This window comes from Rhinoderma darwinii, chromosome 3 (assembly GCF_050947455.1).
Source record: "Rhinoderma darwinii isolate aRhiDar2 chromosome 3, aRhiDar2.hap1, whole genome shotgun sequence".
Lineage (NCBI taxonomy): Eukaryota > Metazoa > Chordata > Amphibia > Anura > Rhinodermatidae > Rhinoderma > Rhinoderma darwinii.
This window is the reverse complement of record NC_134689.1, coordinates 149,385,535-149,398,405: the sequence shown is the minus strand read 5'-3', so window position 1 is coordinate 149,398,405 and position 12,871 is coordinate 149,385,535.

Below are 12,871 nucleotides of genomic sequence, written 5' to 3'. Positions count from 1 at the left end.
CTCATCAAAAGATTCCTTCTACGCTCTGGTCCTAAGAAGTGGGGAGTAAAGGGAGGTACTGTAACACTGATGGCCGCCGACCACTGCCATCTTACCTCCCCTGGCAGCTGCCAGAATCTCTCACCACTATGCCGCCGTCTCCTTCCTCCTCCCCAGGGACGCTGGCGTTTATTGCTTCCTGGTCCCCCGCTCCCGTAGGGCACGCGCTCTGGTGGTCTCTTATAGGGCCAGCGCACGCACCACTAAAAGTTTCCCTAGCCTATCCCTGTACACCCTGGGATATATAATCTGGCCTACCCTCTTCCCCAGTGCCTGAGCAATGTTGTGTCTTTCCTATGTTTACCTTGAAAATGGTTCCTCAGCTGTATCCTATATCCCGTATCCTAAATCCCATTTCCCATATCCAGTATTTGTGTCTAGTTCTAGTGCCTAAGTCGAGTGCCCGAGACAACTTCAGTCTCTGTGTCCGGTGCCCGTGCCAAATCGAATGTCCGAGACGACTTTACCATCTGTGTCCGGTACCCGTGCCAAGCCAAGTGTCCGAGATGACTTCACCATCTGTGTCCGGTGCCCATGCCAAGCCAAGTGTCCGAGACGACTGCACTACTCCAGTCCGGTGTCCTAGCTAAGTCCAGTGTCCAAGATGACTGCACTACTCCATTCCGGTGTCATTGCCAAGTCCAGTGTCCGAGACGACTGCACTACTCCAGTCTGGTGTCCTAGCCAAACTCTATTATCCTGCACATTGCTGCTTCCCCCTGGCTGTCAGGCATATACCCATTTCTGACCTTCCAGGTACTTTATCATTACTGACTCTCACAGACTCTGCTGATCAGCAGCTGTTCCGTTACGGCAGAGTGGCCTAGTGGGTCCACATACCTGCCAGTTGTTACAGAGGGGGCAATATGGGAGTATGATATTATGTGTGGAGACACTATGGGGGCATGATACGGTCTTAGGGGGCACTATGGTGTACGCAGTCTGTGTGGGAATGGCGCATGCGCCGCTCCCACACAGTCCAAGTTGAACTGTGCGCCGTCCGGCGCCATTTTCCTGTGGACCGGAAGTCGCGGCCGGACAGTAAGATTACTACTTCTGGTCGCGGCTTCCGGACTTGTGCACATGGAACAGCGGCAGCAGACGGAGTGGACGGACCGGAGGGAGCGGCGGCGACTGGAGCAGGTAAGTGATTTCTATGTATGTTCGTGTTTCAGTGTGTGTTTACTAGTGTATGTAAACCTTCTACACTGTGTGTTAGCTCAAAAAATGGCGACACACAGTGTAGGAGGTTAGACCGTTCAATCCCCTAGTTTCTCCCGGCACTAGCCAGGATAAAGGAGGGGGGGATTCTGAGAGCTCACTAGAGCGAGGGATTTTTTTCCAATTTTGCAGCATAAAGCAATGTGGTTGCTTTACCACATGCAATGCTGCAATTTTGGGAATTGCTCCATCTAGTGACCAGCACTGGGAAATATTATAAATTAGAATCTAATTTATAATATTTCCTGACTCGTGAAAAAAATAAAAAAAATTAGAACAATGTTTAATCACCCACACACTAATTGTTTAACTAAAAAAAAAATACATTTTTTGCTAGCAACACATTCCCTTTAAAACCGTATATTTGCACAATTTTTTAAGCCTATGCTTGTGGCTAAAAATCATCCAAGTATTCTGAGCCCTACTGTGGGTCCAAACAGCAGTTTAATACCACATATGGGGTATTGCCATAATCGGGAGAAATTGCTTTACAAAAATTGGGGTGCTTTTTCTCTTTTATTCCTTGTAAAAATTAAAAATTTCTATGTTTCTTCAGAAAAAAAGTAGATTTTCATCTTCATAAGTCTAATTCCACTAAATTCTACAAAAAACCTGTGGGGTCAAAATGCTAACTATACCACTAGAAAAATTCCTTGAGGGGTGTAGTTTCCAAAATGGGGTCACTTTAGGGGGGTTTCCACTGCTTTGGCACCACAAGATCTCTTCAAACTGACATGGTGCCTAAAATATATCCTAAAAAAAAAAAGGAGGCCCCAAAATCCACTGGGTGCTCCTTTGCTTCTGAGGCCTGAGCTACAGGCCATTAGCATACTAGGGCCACACGTGGGATATTTCTAAAAACGGAAGAATCTGGACAATAAATATTGGGTTAGTTTCTCTTGTAAAAACCTTCTGTGTTACAGATTTTTTTTTATTACATATGAATTTCGGCTAAAATAATGAAAAATATGTGTATTTTTTTCAGACACATGTAAAACGCACCAAGGATCAAATAGATTCTCCTTGAACAATTGATCACGGATACATGGCTCTTTAGCAATATTAGGCGAGGGGTTTCTATCTAGGGTTGGATCAGAGACAATGTTGAAATCACCGCCTATTAACAAAGAACCATGTGCCAGATTAGTGGCCATTTCAAAAATTGTTTTGATGAATTTGGATTGGTGTATATTGGAGGCATAGAGTGTAACAACAGCGAACGGAGCATTGTTAAAATAGCAAGTAATAATTAAATATCTCCCTTCCGGGTCAGGGTATGAATTAACACGTTTAAAAGCTAAGAAGTTCTTAAAAGCTATGAGAACGCCCCTTTTTTTTGTTGAATAATGAGCAAAGAAAATATGTGGAAAGTTGCGATTTTGAAATCTAAATCCATCTGCCTGCAAAAGATGGGTTTATTGACTACAGCAAATATCACACTTCTGTTTCTGAAGTAGAGAACATTTAAAGGAGCTGTTGAGACCCCTAATATTCAAGGAGGTGACTTTAAACACCATTTATTGCAAATTATTGTCGGTGCTTTAAATAAACTACAGTGACCAAGTTTTGTAGAATACACACAAGCGTAAGATGCAATGTAGATAGACCATACTATCACACTGACTAAGACAGTATATGAAATAATACCAGAAAAAACATTTGCAAGTAACATAATGTAATGTCCGTGGCTGCGGGCCGTCAGCTCCAATCCCCCCCTGACAGCCGCAGCCACGGGTCGGCAAGCGCTGGCCCCAGCCTCCTCCTCAAGAGACGCCAGCGCTCGCCTCCACTCACCTCAGCCAGATCCCGTAGGGATTATAAGAGGGGTCCAGCCCCCTGCTTCTATGCCTGAGCATTGTTGATGTTTCCCAAGTTTGTCTATGTGATGGCCTCCTAGTGTGTTCCTGTTCCTGTTCCCTGCATTCCATACTATCCTGGTCGAGCACTGTGCTGTGCCAAAGTCATGTCGTGCTGTATCCCACGTCTGACCTGCTTCACCTCGACTGCCGTCTACCTGCTGCCTAGTCCCAGCCGAGCCTGCCTTACTGCTGTCCGAGCTGCCACAGGTACCTATACAAACTATAGACATTGACCTGCGCCCTGTTGGCTAGCTGCCTTACCACCAAGGCGGTACGGCCCAGTGGGTCCGCAGACCCTTCGTGACAGTACGCTCAGGCCATGGACCCCGCTGGTCGATTCAAGACTATGACGACGTCTCAAGAAATGCGGGCGGATATGCTAGACCTTCGGTCTCGACAGGACCAACTCCTCCAGGCGTTGAACATTCTTACACGTCAGCAGGAGGCACAAGCTGCCGTTCCTCCTCCTACACCTCCTGGCAATGTTGATCCTCAGACTACAGCTCTTGGCAGTGTTGACTCGCGTGTTTCTTTGCCACCTCCTGACCGCTATGATGGAGAAGCAAGTACCTGTCGTGGATTTCTGAATCAGTGCCAGATCCACTTCAGCCTGTATAATAGGACATTTTTGTCTGATGACGCAAGGGTCGCATTCATTATCTCTCTCTTCACTGACAAGGCTCTTGCATTAGCGAACCCTATCTGGGAGAGACAAGGACCAGAGACCCGTGACTTCTAAGCCTTCCTCTGGACATTTCGTATGGTGTTTGAGGAGCTTGGTCGGGTCTCATCTGCAGCGACTTCTTTGATTAACCTACGCCAAGGAGACACCGTGAGTGAGTAGGCCATCCACTTCCGTACCCTGGCGGGAGAGCTGTTATGGAACAATGAGGCCTTGGTGGCTGCATTCTAGCATGGACTGGCTCCTAAAATTAAGGACGAACTTGCCGCTCGGGATCTGCCGTCTACCCTGGATGACCTCAACCTTCTGTCCTCCCGGATTGATATACGGATCCGAGAACGCCTCCAAGAGGTTTGACGGGAGGGAGTCCTTCCCAGTCTGGCTCCTACTTTGCAGCAACCCCTGCTGTCCTCAGATGTTGATCCTCCTAAGGAGTCTGTGATAATGGACCAGTGTAAGTTATCCACCCAGGAGAGACAACGCAGATGCACTTCTGGACTCTGTCTTTATTGCGGCCTCGGTGGCCATCTTGTGCGCCTGTGTCCCCAAAGATCCCAAAGCCTAGGGTTGCTAGGAGTGACAACCTTGGGTAAGAATGGACTTCCGTCTAAATTGTCCATACCTGTGACCATAGTGTCCGGTGAGAGAACGCATCAGGTTTCTGCATATCTGGACTCTGGATCCGCTGCTAATTTCATCCGTAGAGACCTGGTGGACCTTCTGCAATTACCCACCACCACTCTGGAGAGCCCGTTGACAGTTGCTTCCGTAAATGGACTGCCTCTGCCAGACCCAGTTATAGCTGTAACCAAGCCGCTGAGGCTCCAAGTGGGAGCTCTTCACTCCGAACTTCTGTAGTTCTATGTCCTATCCAAATCTGTTAACCCTGTGTTGTTGGGCCTGCCTTGGCTCTGACTGCATGTCCCAGTCCTGGACTGGAATTCTGGAGAGGTACTACAGTGGGGCCCTGAGTGTCAAAGCCGTTGCCTGGTGCAGATTCGTTCGGTTCAGCCTTCTCTGCCTCGGTCATTGGCAGGATTGCCGAGTCATTATGCTGCATTTTCGGACGTCTTCAGCAAGAGGGAGGCGGAGACATTGCCTCCACATCGAGCATATGACTGCAGTATTGAACTGATTCCTGGTGCATCCCTTCCCCGTGGTAGGGTATATCCTCTCTCCTTGCCAGAGACTCTGTCCATGTCTGCCTATGTGAAAGAGAACTTGGAGAGGGGCTTCATATGAAAGTCTTCCTCCCCAGCAGGAATCGGGTTCTTCTTTGTCAAGAAGAAAGATTGCTCTCTTCATTCTTGTATCGACAACCGAGTTCTCAACCAGATCATGGTGAAGAATAAATATCCGTTGCCACTGATGTCTGAACTGTTTGATCGTATACGTGGTGCCAAGATTTTTTCTAAGCTGGACCTGCGTGTGGCTTACAACCTAGTCCGGATTTGCAAGGGTGATGAATGTAAGACTGCATTTAACACTCGTGATGGACACTATGAGTATCTAGTAATGCCCTTCAGCCTGTGTAATGCTCCCGCGGTCTTCCAGGAGTTTGTTAATGACATTTTCCGTGACCTCCTCTATGTTTGTGTAGTAGTCTACCTTGATGATATCTTGATTTTTTTTCCCCAGATCCTATGATGCATCAGAGACATGTCCGTCAAGTTCTGCTACGGTTAAGGGAGAATCGTCTGTACGCCAAGTTGGAGAAGTGCATGTTTTGACAGAGACGCTCTACCCTTCCTGGGCTACATCATCTTGAATCGAGGTCTCGAGATGGATCCGAAGAAGGTAAAGTCTGTCCTGGAATGGCCACACCCTCAAGGCTTGAGGGCCATACAGCGCATTTTGGGATTCGCCAATTTTTACAGACAGTTTATTCCAAACTTCTCCTCATTGACTTCTCCCATCTCTAACCTTACTAAGAAGGGTATGAATGCCAAGGTGTGGACTCCCGAGGCAGAGTCCACATTTAATAGCCTGAAGAGTGGCATCACGTCAGCCTCTATCCTCCATCATCCGGATGTCTCTCGGCAGTTCTCGTTGGAGGTGGACGCATCCTCTGTCAATGCTGGTGCACTCCTGTTTCAAAGTGGTCCCAAGGGCAAGTCAAGGGTATGTGGATATTTCTCTAAGCTCTTCTCTTCCGCAGAGCACAACTACTCGATTGGGGATCGGGAGTTACTGGCCATCAAATTGGCTCTGGAAGAGTGGAGACATCTACTAGAGGGCGCAGCTCATTCGATCCTAATATTTACAGACCACAAGAATTTGACCTACCTCCAGACGGCCCAACGGCTGAACCCTCGTCAGGCCAGGTAGTCACTGTTCTTTACCAGGTTCCAGTTTGAGCTCCATTATCGCCCGGCCGACAAGAATGTGAGGGCCGATGCCAGGTCTTTCGAGACGGAAGACACCATGGAGATTCCACAGAGGATTATTGATCCGTCTTGCATTGTCTCTGTCAATCCCCTGCAAGTTGGGGACATTCCTCCATGGAGGACTTTTGTGCACCTGGCTGATCGTGGAAGAATCCTCCGCTGGGGACACTCCTCTAGACTGGCAGGTCATGCGGGAGTCCGTAAGACCCGGGATCTGATTGCTCGTCATTTCTGGTGGCCCACGCTGCCCAAGGACATTATGGACTTTGTTTCTTCCTGTTCTGTATGTGCAGACAACAAGGCCGCTCACTCCAGACCTGCTGGTTTGCTTCAGCCATTGCCTGTGCCCAATGCTCCCTGGCAGCATATAGCTATGGACTTTATTACGGACCTGCCTCTCTCTGCTGGATGCAGTACTGTCTGGGTGGTGGTGGATCGATTTTCTGAAGATGGCCCACTTCGTTCCTCTGACCGGTCTTCCTTCTGCTCCTCAGCTGGCCAAGCTGTTCATCCAACACATCTTCCGCCTGCACGGCTTGCCGCAGCATATTGTGACTGATCGAGGGGTTCAGTTTACCTTGAAGTTCTGGAGAGCCCTCTGCGGACTCCTCGGTGTGAAGTTGGACTTTTCCTCAGCCTACCATCCTCAGTCCAATGGTCAGGTCGGAAGGATCAATCAGATCTTGGAGACCTACCTACGCCACTTCATCTCCAAGCAGCATGATGACTGGGTACAGTTGCTCCCATGGGCTGAATTTTCCTACAATAATCACACCAGCGAGTCCACAAGGAATACACCGTTCTTCATTGTCTACTCACCCACAAATTCCTCTCCCAGTGCCCGATACTTCCGAGGTACCAGCGGCTGACTCCGCTTTTAGAGACTTCCTGGAGATCTGGCAGCAGACTCGATCCTCCATCCTAAAGGCAGTCGAACGCATGAAACGGAAGGCGGACACAAGGAGAAGAGAACCTCCTCAGTTTCTTCCTGGCACGAGGGTCTGGCTGTCTTGCAGGAATATCCGACTAAGGGTGCCATCATGCAAATTTGCTCCCAGGTTCCTCGGACCCTTCGAGATCCTTCAGCAGATCAACCCTGTCGCCTACAAGCTTCGTCTGCCTCTTACCCTCAAGATCCCCAACTCCTTCCACGTCTCCTTCCTGAAGCCGGTGGTTCTGAACCGCTATACCAAAACTCCTAGCCCTGTGGTTGCCTCCAGCGGTCCTTCAGACACCCTTGAGGTAAAGGAGATCTTGGACACCAAAAAGTGAGAGGAAAGACTTTTTATTTGCTGGATTGGAGGGGGTTTGGTCCTGAAAAGAGGTCTTGGGAGCCAGAGGACAACCTCAATGCTCCTACTCTTCTGAAGAAGTTTCTCTTTTGCTCTGGTCCCAAGAAGAGGGGGCGTAAGAGGGGGGATACTGTAATGTCCATGGCTGCGGGCCGTCAGCTCTAATCCCCCCTGACAGCCGTAGCCATGAGTCGGCAAGCGCTGGCCCCAGCCTCCTCCTTTGGAGACGCCAGCGCTTGCTTCCACTCAACTCAGCCGGATCCCGTAGGGTGTGCGCGCACACTCGTGCCCGCTCTTAAAGGGGCAGCGCGCGCACCGGACTTTTTGATGAACTTTGAACCGTGAGTACCCTGGACTATAAGAGGGGTCCAGCCCCCTGCTTCTATGCCTGAGCGTTGTTGATGTTTCCCAAGTTTGTCTATGTAATGGCCTCCTAGTGTGTTCCTGTTTCCTGCATTCCATACTATCCTGGTCGAGCACTGTGCTGTGCCAAAGTCGTGTCGTACTGTATCCCACGTCTGACCTGCTTCACCTCGCCTGACGTCTACCTGCTGCCTAGTCCCAGCCGAGCCTACCTTACTGCTGTCCGAGCTGCCACAGGTACCCATACAAACTATAGACATTGGCCTGCGCCCTGTTGGCCAGCTGCCTTACCGCCAACGGGGTACGGCCCAGTGGGTCCACAGACCCTTCGTGACACATAACACTTAAAACAGTATTTGAAAAGAAAATACAATATAAATTCACAGTCCGTGTTGGGTGTGAACCTTTAAGTAAGCTTCATTTGATGCTACCAGTACTGAGGGGATGGACCAAATATGGAGGAAACCTGAAGTACCAGTCCAGAACAGGTGAGCTCCAAGGTTCTTGATCAGTACCATCAAATAAGTGCTTGAAGTGGTAAATAGACTCACTGAGAGTCCAGCAAAGGCAAAAAGGATACAGAGTCATGTAGGAATCTGGGAGTGACGACCATTTGGAGATTTCGTCCATTCTTGGACTAGTGTATTAGGATGCTGTTTTCTCATGGAGATTTGTCGCCATCTTGAGGTTGATAGTGTAACCACTTAGACAGGTTAGCTGCTTCTTTTGGATCAGCGATGACATGTGTGGATCCCTTATTTTTAATTATTAATTTGACAGGTTATCCACATTTATAAGCAATATTGTTATCCCTTAGGATTTTTGTGAATATAGCAAATTCTCGTCTTCTGGAGAGGGTAGCAGAGGACAAGTCAGCACATAAGGAAATTTGCTGAAAGCGCTCAGGCAGTCCCTGTTTGTGAATGGCTGCTTTCATGATTGCTTCTGTAAAGGGGTAAAAATGTAGTCTTTCAAGTACATCTCTTGAAGCATTAGGGGGAAGATTTCTAGGTTTAGGGACTCTATGAGCTCTGTCAATAAGGAGATCTCTTTCTTTGGCTGAGGAAATGAGAGCCACAAATAAATCTGTCAGATATTCTTGTAGTTGAGTGTCATAGTTACATAGTTAGTACGGTTGAAAAAAGACACATGTCCATCAAGTTCAACCAAGGGATGGGAAAAGGGAAGGTAAAAATTTCTACACATAGGAGCTAATATTTTTTCAGTCTAGGAAATTATCTAAGCCTTTTTTAAAGCCATCTACTGTAGCTACTGTGACCAGCTCCTGCGGTAGACTATTCTATAGATTCACAGTTCTCACAGTAAAGAAGGCTTGTTGCCTCTGCAGAGTGAACCTTTTTTTCTCCAGACGGAGGGAGTGCCCCCTTGTTTTTTGAGGGGGTTTTACATGGAACAGGATTTCACCTTATTTTTTGTATGTGCCATTAATATATTTATATAAGTTAATCATGTCCCCCCCAAAGTCGTCTTTTTTCAAGGCTAAATAGGTTTAATTCTTTTAATATTTCCTCATAACTTAGATTCTCCATGCCCCGTATTAGCTTCGTTGCTCTTCTTTGTATTTTTTTCAATTCCATGGCATCCTTTCTATGAACTGGAGCCAAGAACTGAACTGCATATTCTAGATGAGGCCTCACTAATGCTTTGTAAAGTGGTAATATTACATCCCGGTCCCGCGAGTCCATGCCTCTTTTAATACATGACAATATCTTGCTCTGATATTATTTCTTCTAGAACAATCTTCTAGGTCAGCCAATTTCAGCTTCATTATGGAAATATCCTCTTCCATATCCTGAGTGCCAACCAAGAAATTGTGCGCACAAACACTCAATTTTCTCCTCTAAATGAGCAGTTCTTTCTCCCACCTCAGTAATGTTAGCGTTCATAACATAAATTTCTGAGTGGAAATCATTACGGAGGGATTCTTTCAGTTGCTGCAGGAGGACTCTCATCTCTGCAGTGGAGACAAGAGCGTCTGATGGAGGTAGGAGCGGTAACATGTTATTTCCCATAGGGGAGAGCAGGGGAAGAGGGGATTTCTCTGAGAGATCATGCTGATTTACCAGCTATTGTTTGAGCCGCTTTTTCTGATCACAGCACAGAGCTCCTCTCTCACACGTCCTCCTCCTCAGTGGCGGATTTTCATATGCGCGGTTCGGGAGGCCGCCCGAGGCCCACGGCTCTCAGAGGGCCCATGGCCGCCCAAATTCCACATCATTTTAAAAAAAACACATTGCAGTGCGCTAGCGCCGCTAATGGGGATGAGGGGCGGGCTGAGAGGGAATAGGGCCGCACCGTCCGCCGTGCTGCCTCTCTGAGGGGGCGGGGGCGCAACTGAAACCAGCCGCCGCCACCCCCTCCTGCACTAATTGTACCTGTGTCTATAGAACGCAGGTACAATTACATGCATAAGCGCTGAATGGCCGGGTACGTTCTGTGCCCGACCATTCAGCGCCTTACAAAGACGCTAATTGGCAGGGCAGAATGAGTTGTCCCGCCAATCAGCGCCTTTCAACTTGTTCAACAATCTACAGGGGGACCATATGTAGGGCACTACATACAGGGTGAGCTATATGTAGAGCACAATCTACAGGAGGCTATATGTGGGGCACAATCTACAGGGGAGGCTTTATGTGGGACACAATCTACAGGGGGACTATATGTAGGGCACTATATATAGGGGAAGCTATATGTAGAGCGCTATCTTCAGGGGCTATATGTAGAGTGCTATCAACAGGGGGGCTATATGTGGGGCACTATCTACAGGGGGCTCTATGGGGGCACTATCTACAGGGGGCACTATGTGTGTGTGTGTGTGTGTGTGTGTGACACCATGTACGGTGCTATTATAATCAGGGACACAGTGTATGGAATTATTATAAATAGAGGTGCAGTGTATGGTACTATTATATATAGGGATGTATTGTGCGGCACCATGATAACTTTATCTTTGTTTATAGATGCAGAAATATTTAAAAAGTGAGAAGCACAAGACATCTGAGCGGAAAACTGCAGAAATGGCCGGGAGAAGTCATAGAGGTCTGGACCGGATGGAGAAGAAAAGAGAAAAAGAAGAACTAGAATCTGAAATGAAGTCACCGGTAAGTCACTTAATGTAAATGTTTATTCTGCCTCTAATCAGTACTGTAGTCATTGTATGATCTGCAGCGAGATGATGGGTGGCATGTTTTTTATTTTTTGGTAAACAGCAACTCTCAGCATATCCTTACCATTATTCGGGCCATGCTGGGAGCTGTAGTTTTATCCATACAAACTTATACAGCAGGGGTTGCACTAAATTGAGCTGTATTTGTGCTGATGCTGTATATATGTACTGAGCTTGGTTCTGGGGCTGTACTTATGTACTGAGCTTGGTTCTGGGGCTGTATTTATGTACTGAGCTTGGTTCTGGGGCTGTATTTATGTACTGTGCTTGGTTCTGGTATTGTCTTTATGCACTGAGCTCGGTTCTATATGTAGTGAGCTTTGTTCTAGTACTGTATATATGTACTGAGGTTGGTTCTGGTGATGTATATATGTACTGAGCTTTGTTCTGGTGTTGTATTTATGTGCTGAGCTTGGTTCTGGTACACTGTTTCCTTAAGTCCCATAGAACTGAAAGGTAGTTACGGCAGAAGTGTAGCTCGCATGCTACGCTGCTTCCGTAACTGCCATTTACTACTATGAGTTCTGTCAAGTCCATGGTCAGGAAGTGGCCAAGAGGCAGCGATAGCAGAAAGAGGTAGAATAGGGTTTAGGCGGCCCGGTTCTAGAGATAGATGCGAGTCCCACCTCTAGGAACTTCACCTATCTGATAGGATCCACAGGATATGTCATAAATTTCCCTCATGGGAAAACCCCTATAAAGTGTAGCTAAACTTCAAAAAAACTTCTGACATATCATAGTGAAATGTCAGAAGTTTTGATTGGTGCGGGTCCCAGCACTGAGACCCCCATGTATCGCTAAAACAAAGTGGTAGAAGCGCTCAGGTGACTGCTGTGCCACTTTCTTTCTGATCTGCTTTTCTCGGAAAGCCGAACAAGCTGTGTAAGGACGTACACCACTACGAAGAATGGCGATCTGAAGCAAAGTGGCACAGCATTCAATCGTGCTCTTCTGCCGCTTCAATTTAGCGATTGGTGGGGGTCTCAGTGCTCGAACCCCCCCACCAATTAAAAGTTCTGACATATCACTATGACATGTTAAAAGTTTAGTTTAAAGAGAGGTGTTATAATTTTATTATTAATATTTATTTTTTTCTTTAATAAAACAGTGTATCAGTGTGTTTGGTGCAACTTTCTAAATACTTTTTATTAAAAATGATTTTTATTTTTGAGTTACAGCTGCTTTATATCCTGAATACAGAGCAGCTGTATCTAGTGCTAAAACCTATATCCGTCAGGTCAGTGGCACTGACGGGTACAGTGTCAGCGGGTTGGGGGGGGGTTGAATTGCGTGTGAGGGGGAAGGAGGGGGCCGAAGTTGTGTCAACAGCCCAGGGCCCATGGTACACTTAATCCGCCACTGCTCCTCCTTCAGCATTCGGCCACGCCCCCAACGTGTAGTCTCAACCAGAAGCCCTATAGATGCAAAGAAAAGAAAAATAAGGCACTGTTAACCTCTTCCCGACATTTGCCATATGGATACGTCATGGAAAGCTAGTGCTTCCCGCATTTTGCCGTATCCATACAACAAATTCATGGCACCGGCTCAGAAGCTGAGTAATCCAACTGTAATGGCGGGGACCGAAATGAGCTTCGATCCCCACCATTAACCTCTTAAATGCAGCAGTCAAAAGCGATCGCTGCATTTAAGTTGTTTACAGCTCATCGGCACCCAAGCAATGAAATTGCAAGGGTTCCGGTGGCTGCAATGGCAACCGGAGGCCTAATACTGGCCTCTCGGTCTGCCAAGCACGGAAACCTTCCAGGCCCGACCGAAGGCGGTGCCTGAAAGGCTTCCGTAGCCGACGGCAAGAGCTGATTAGGCCCCGCCGGGAGGTGAAG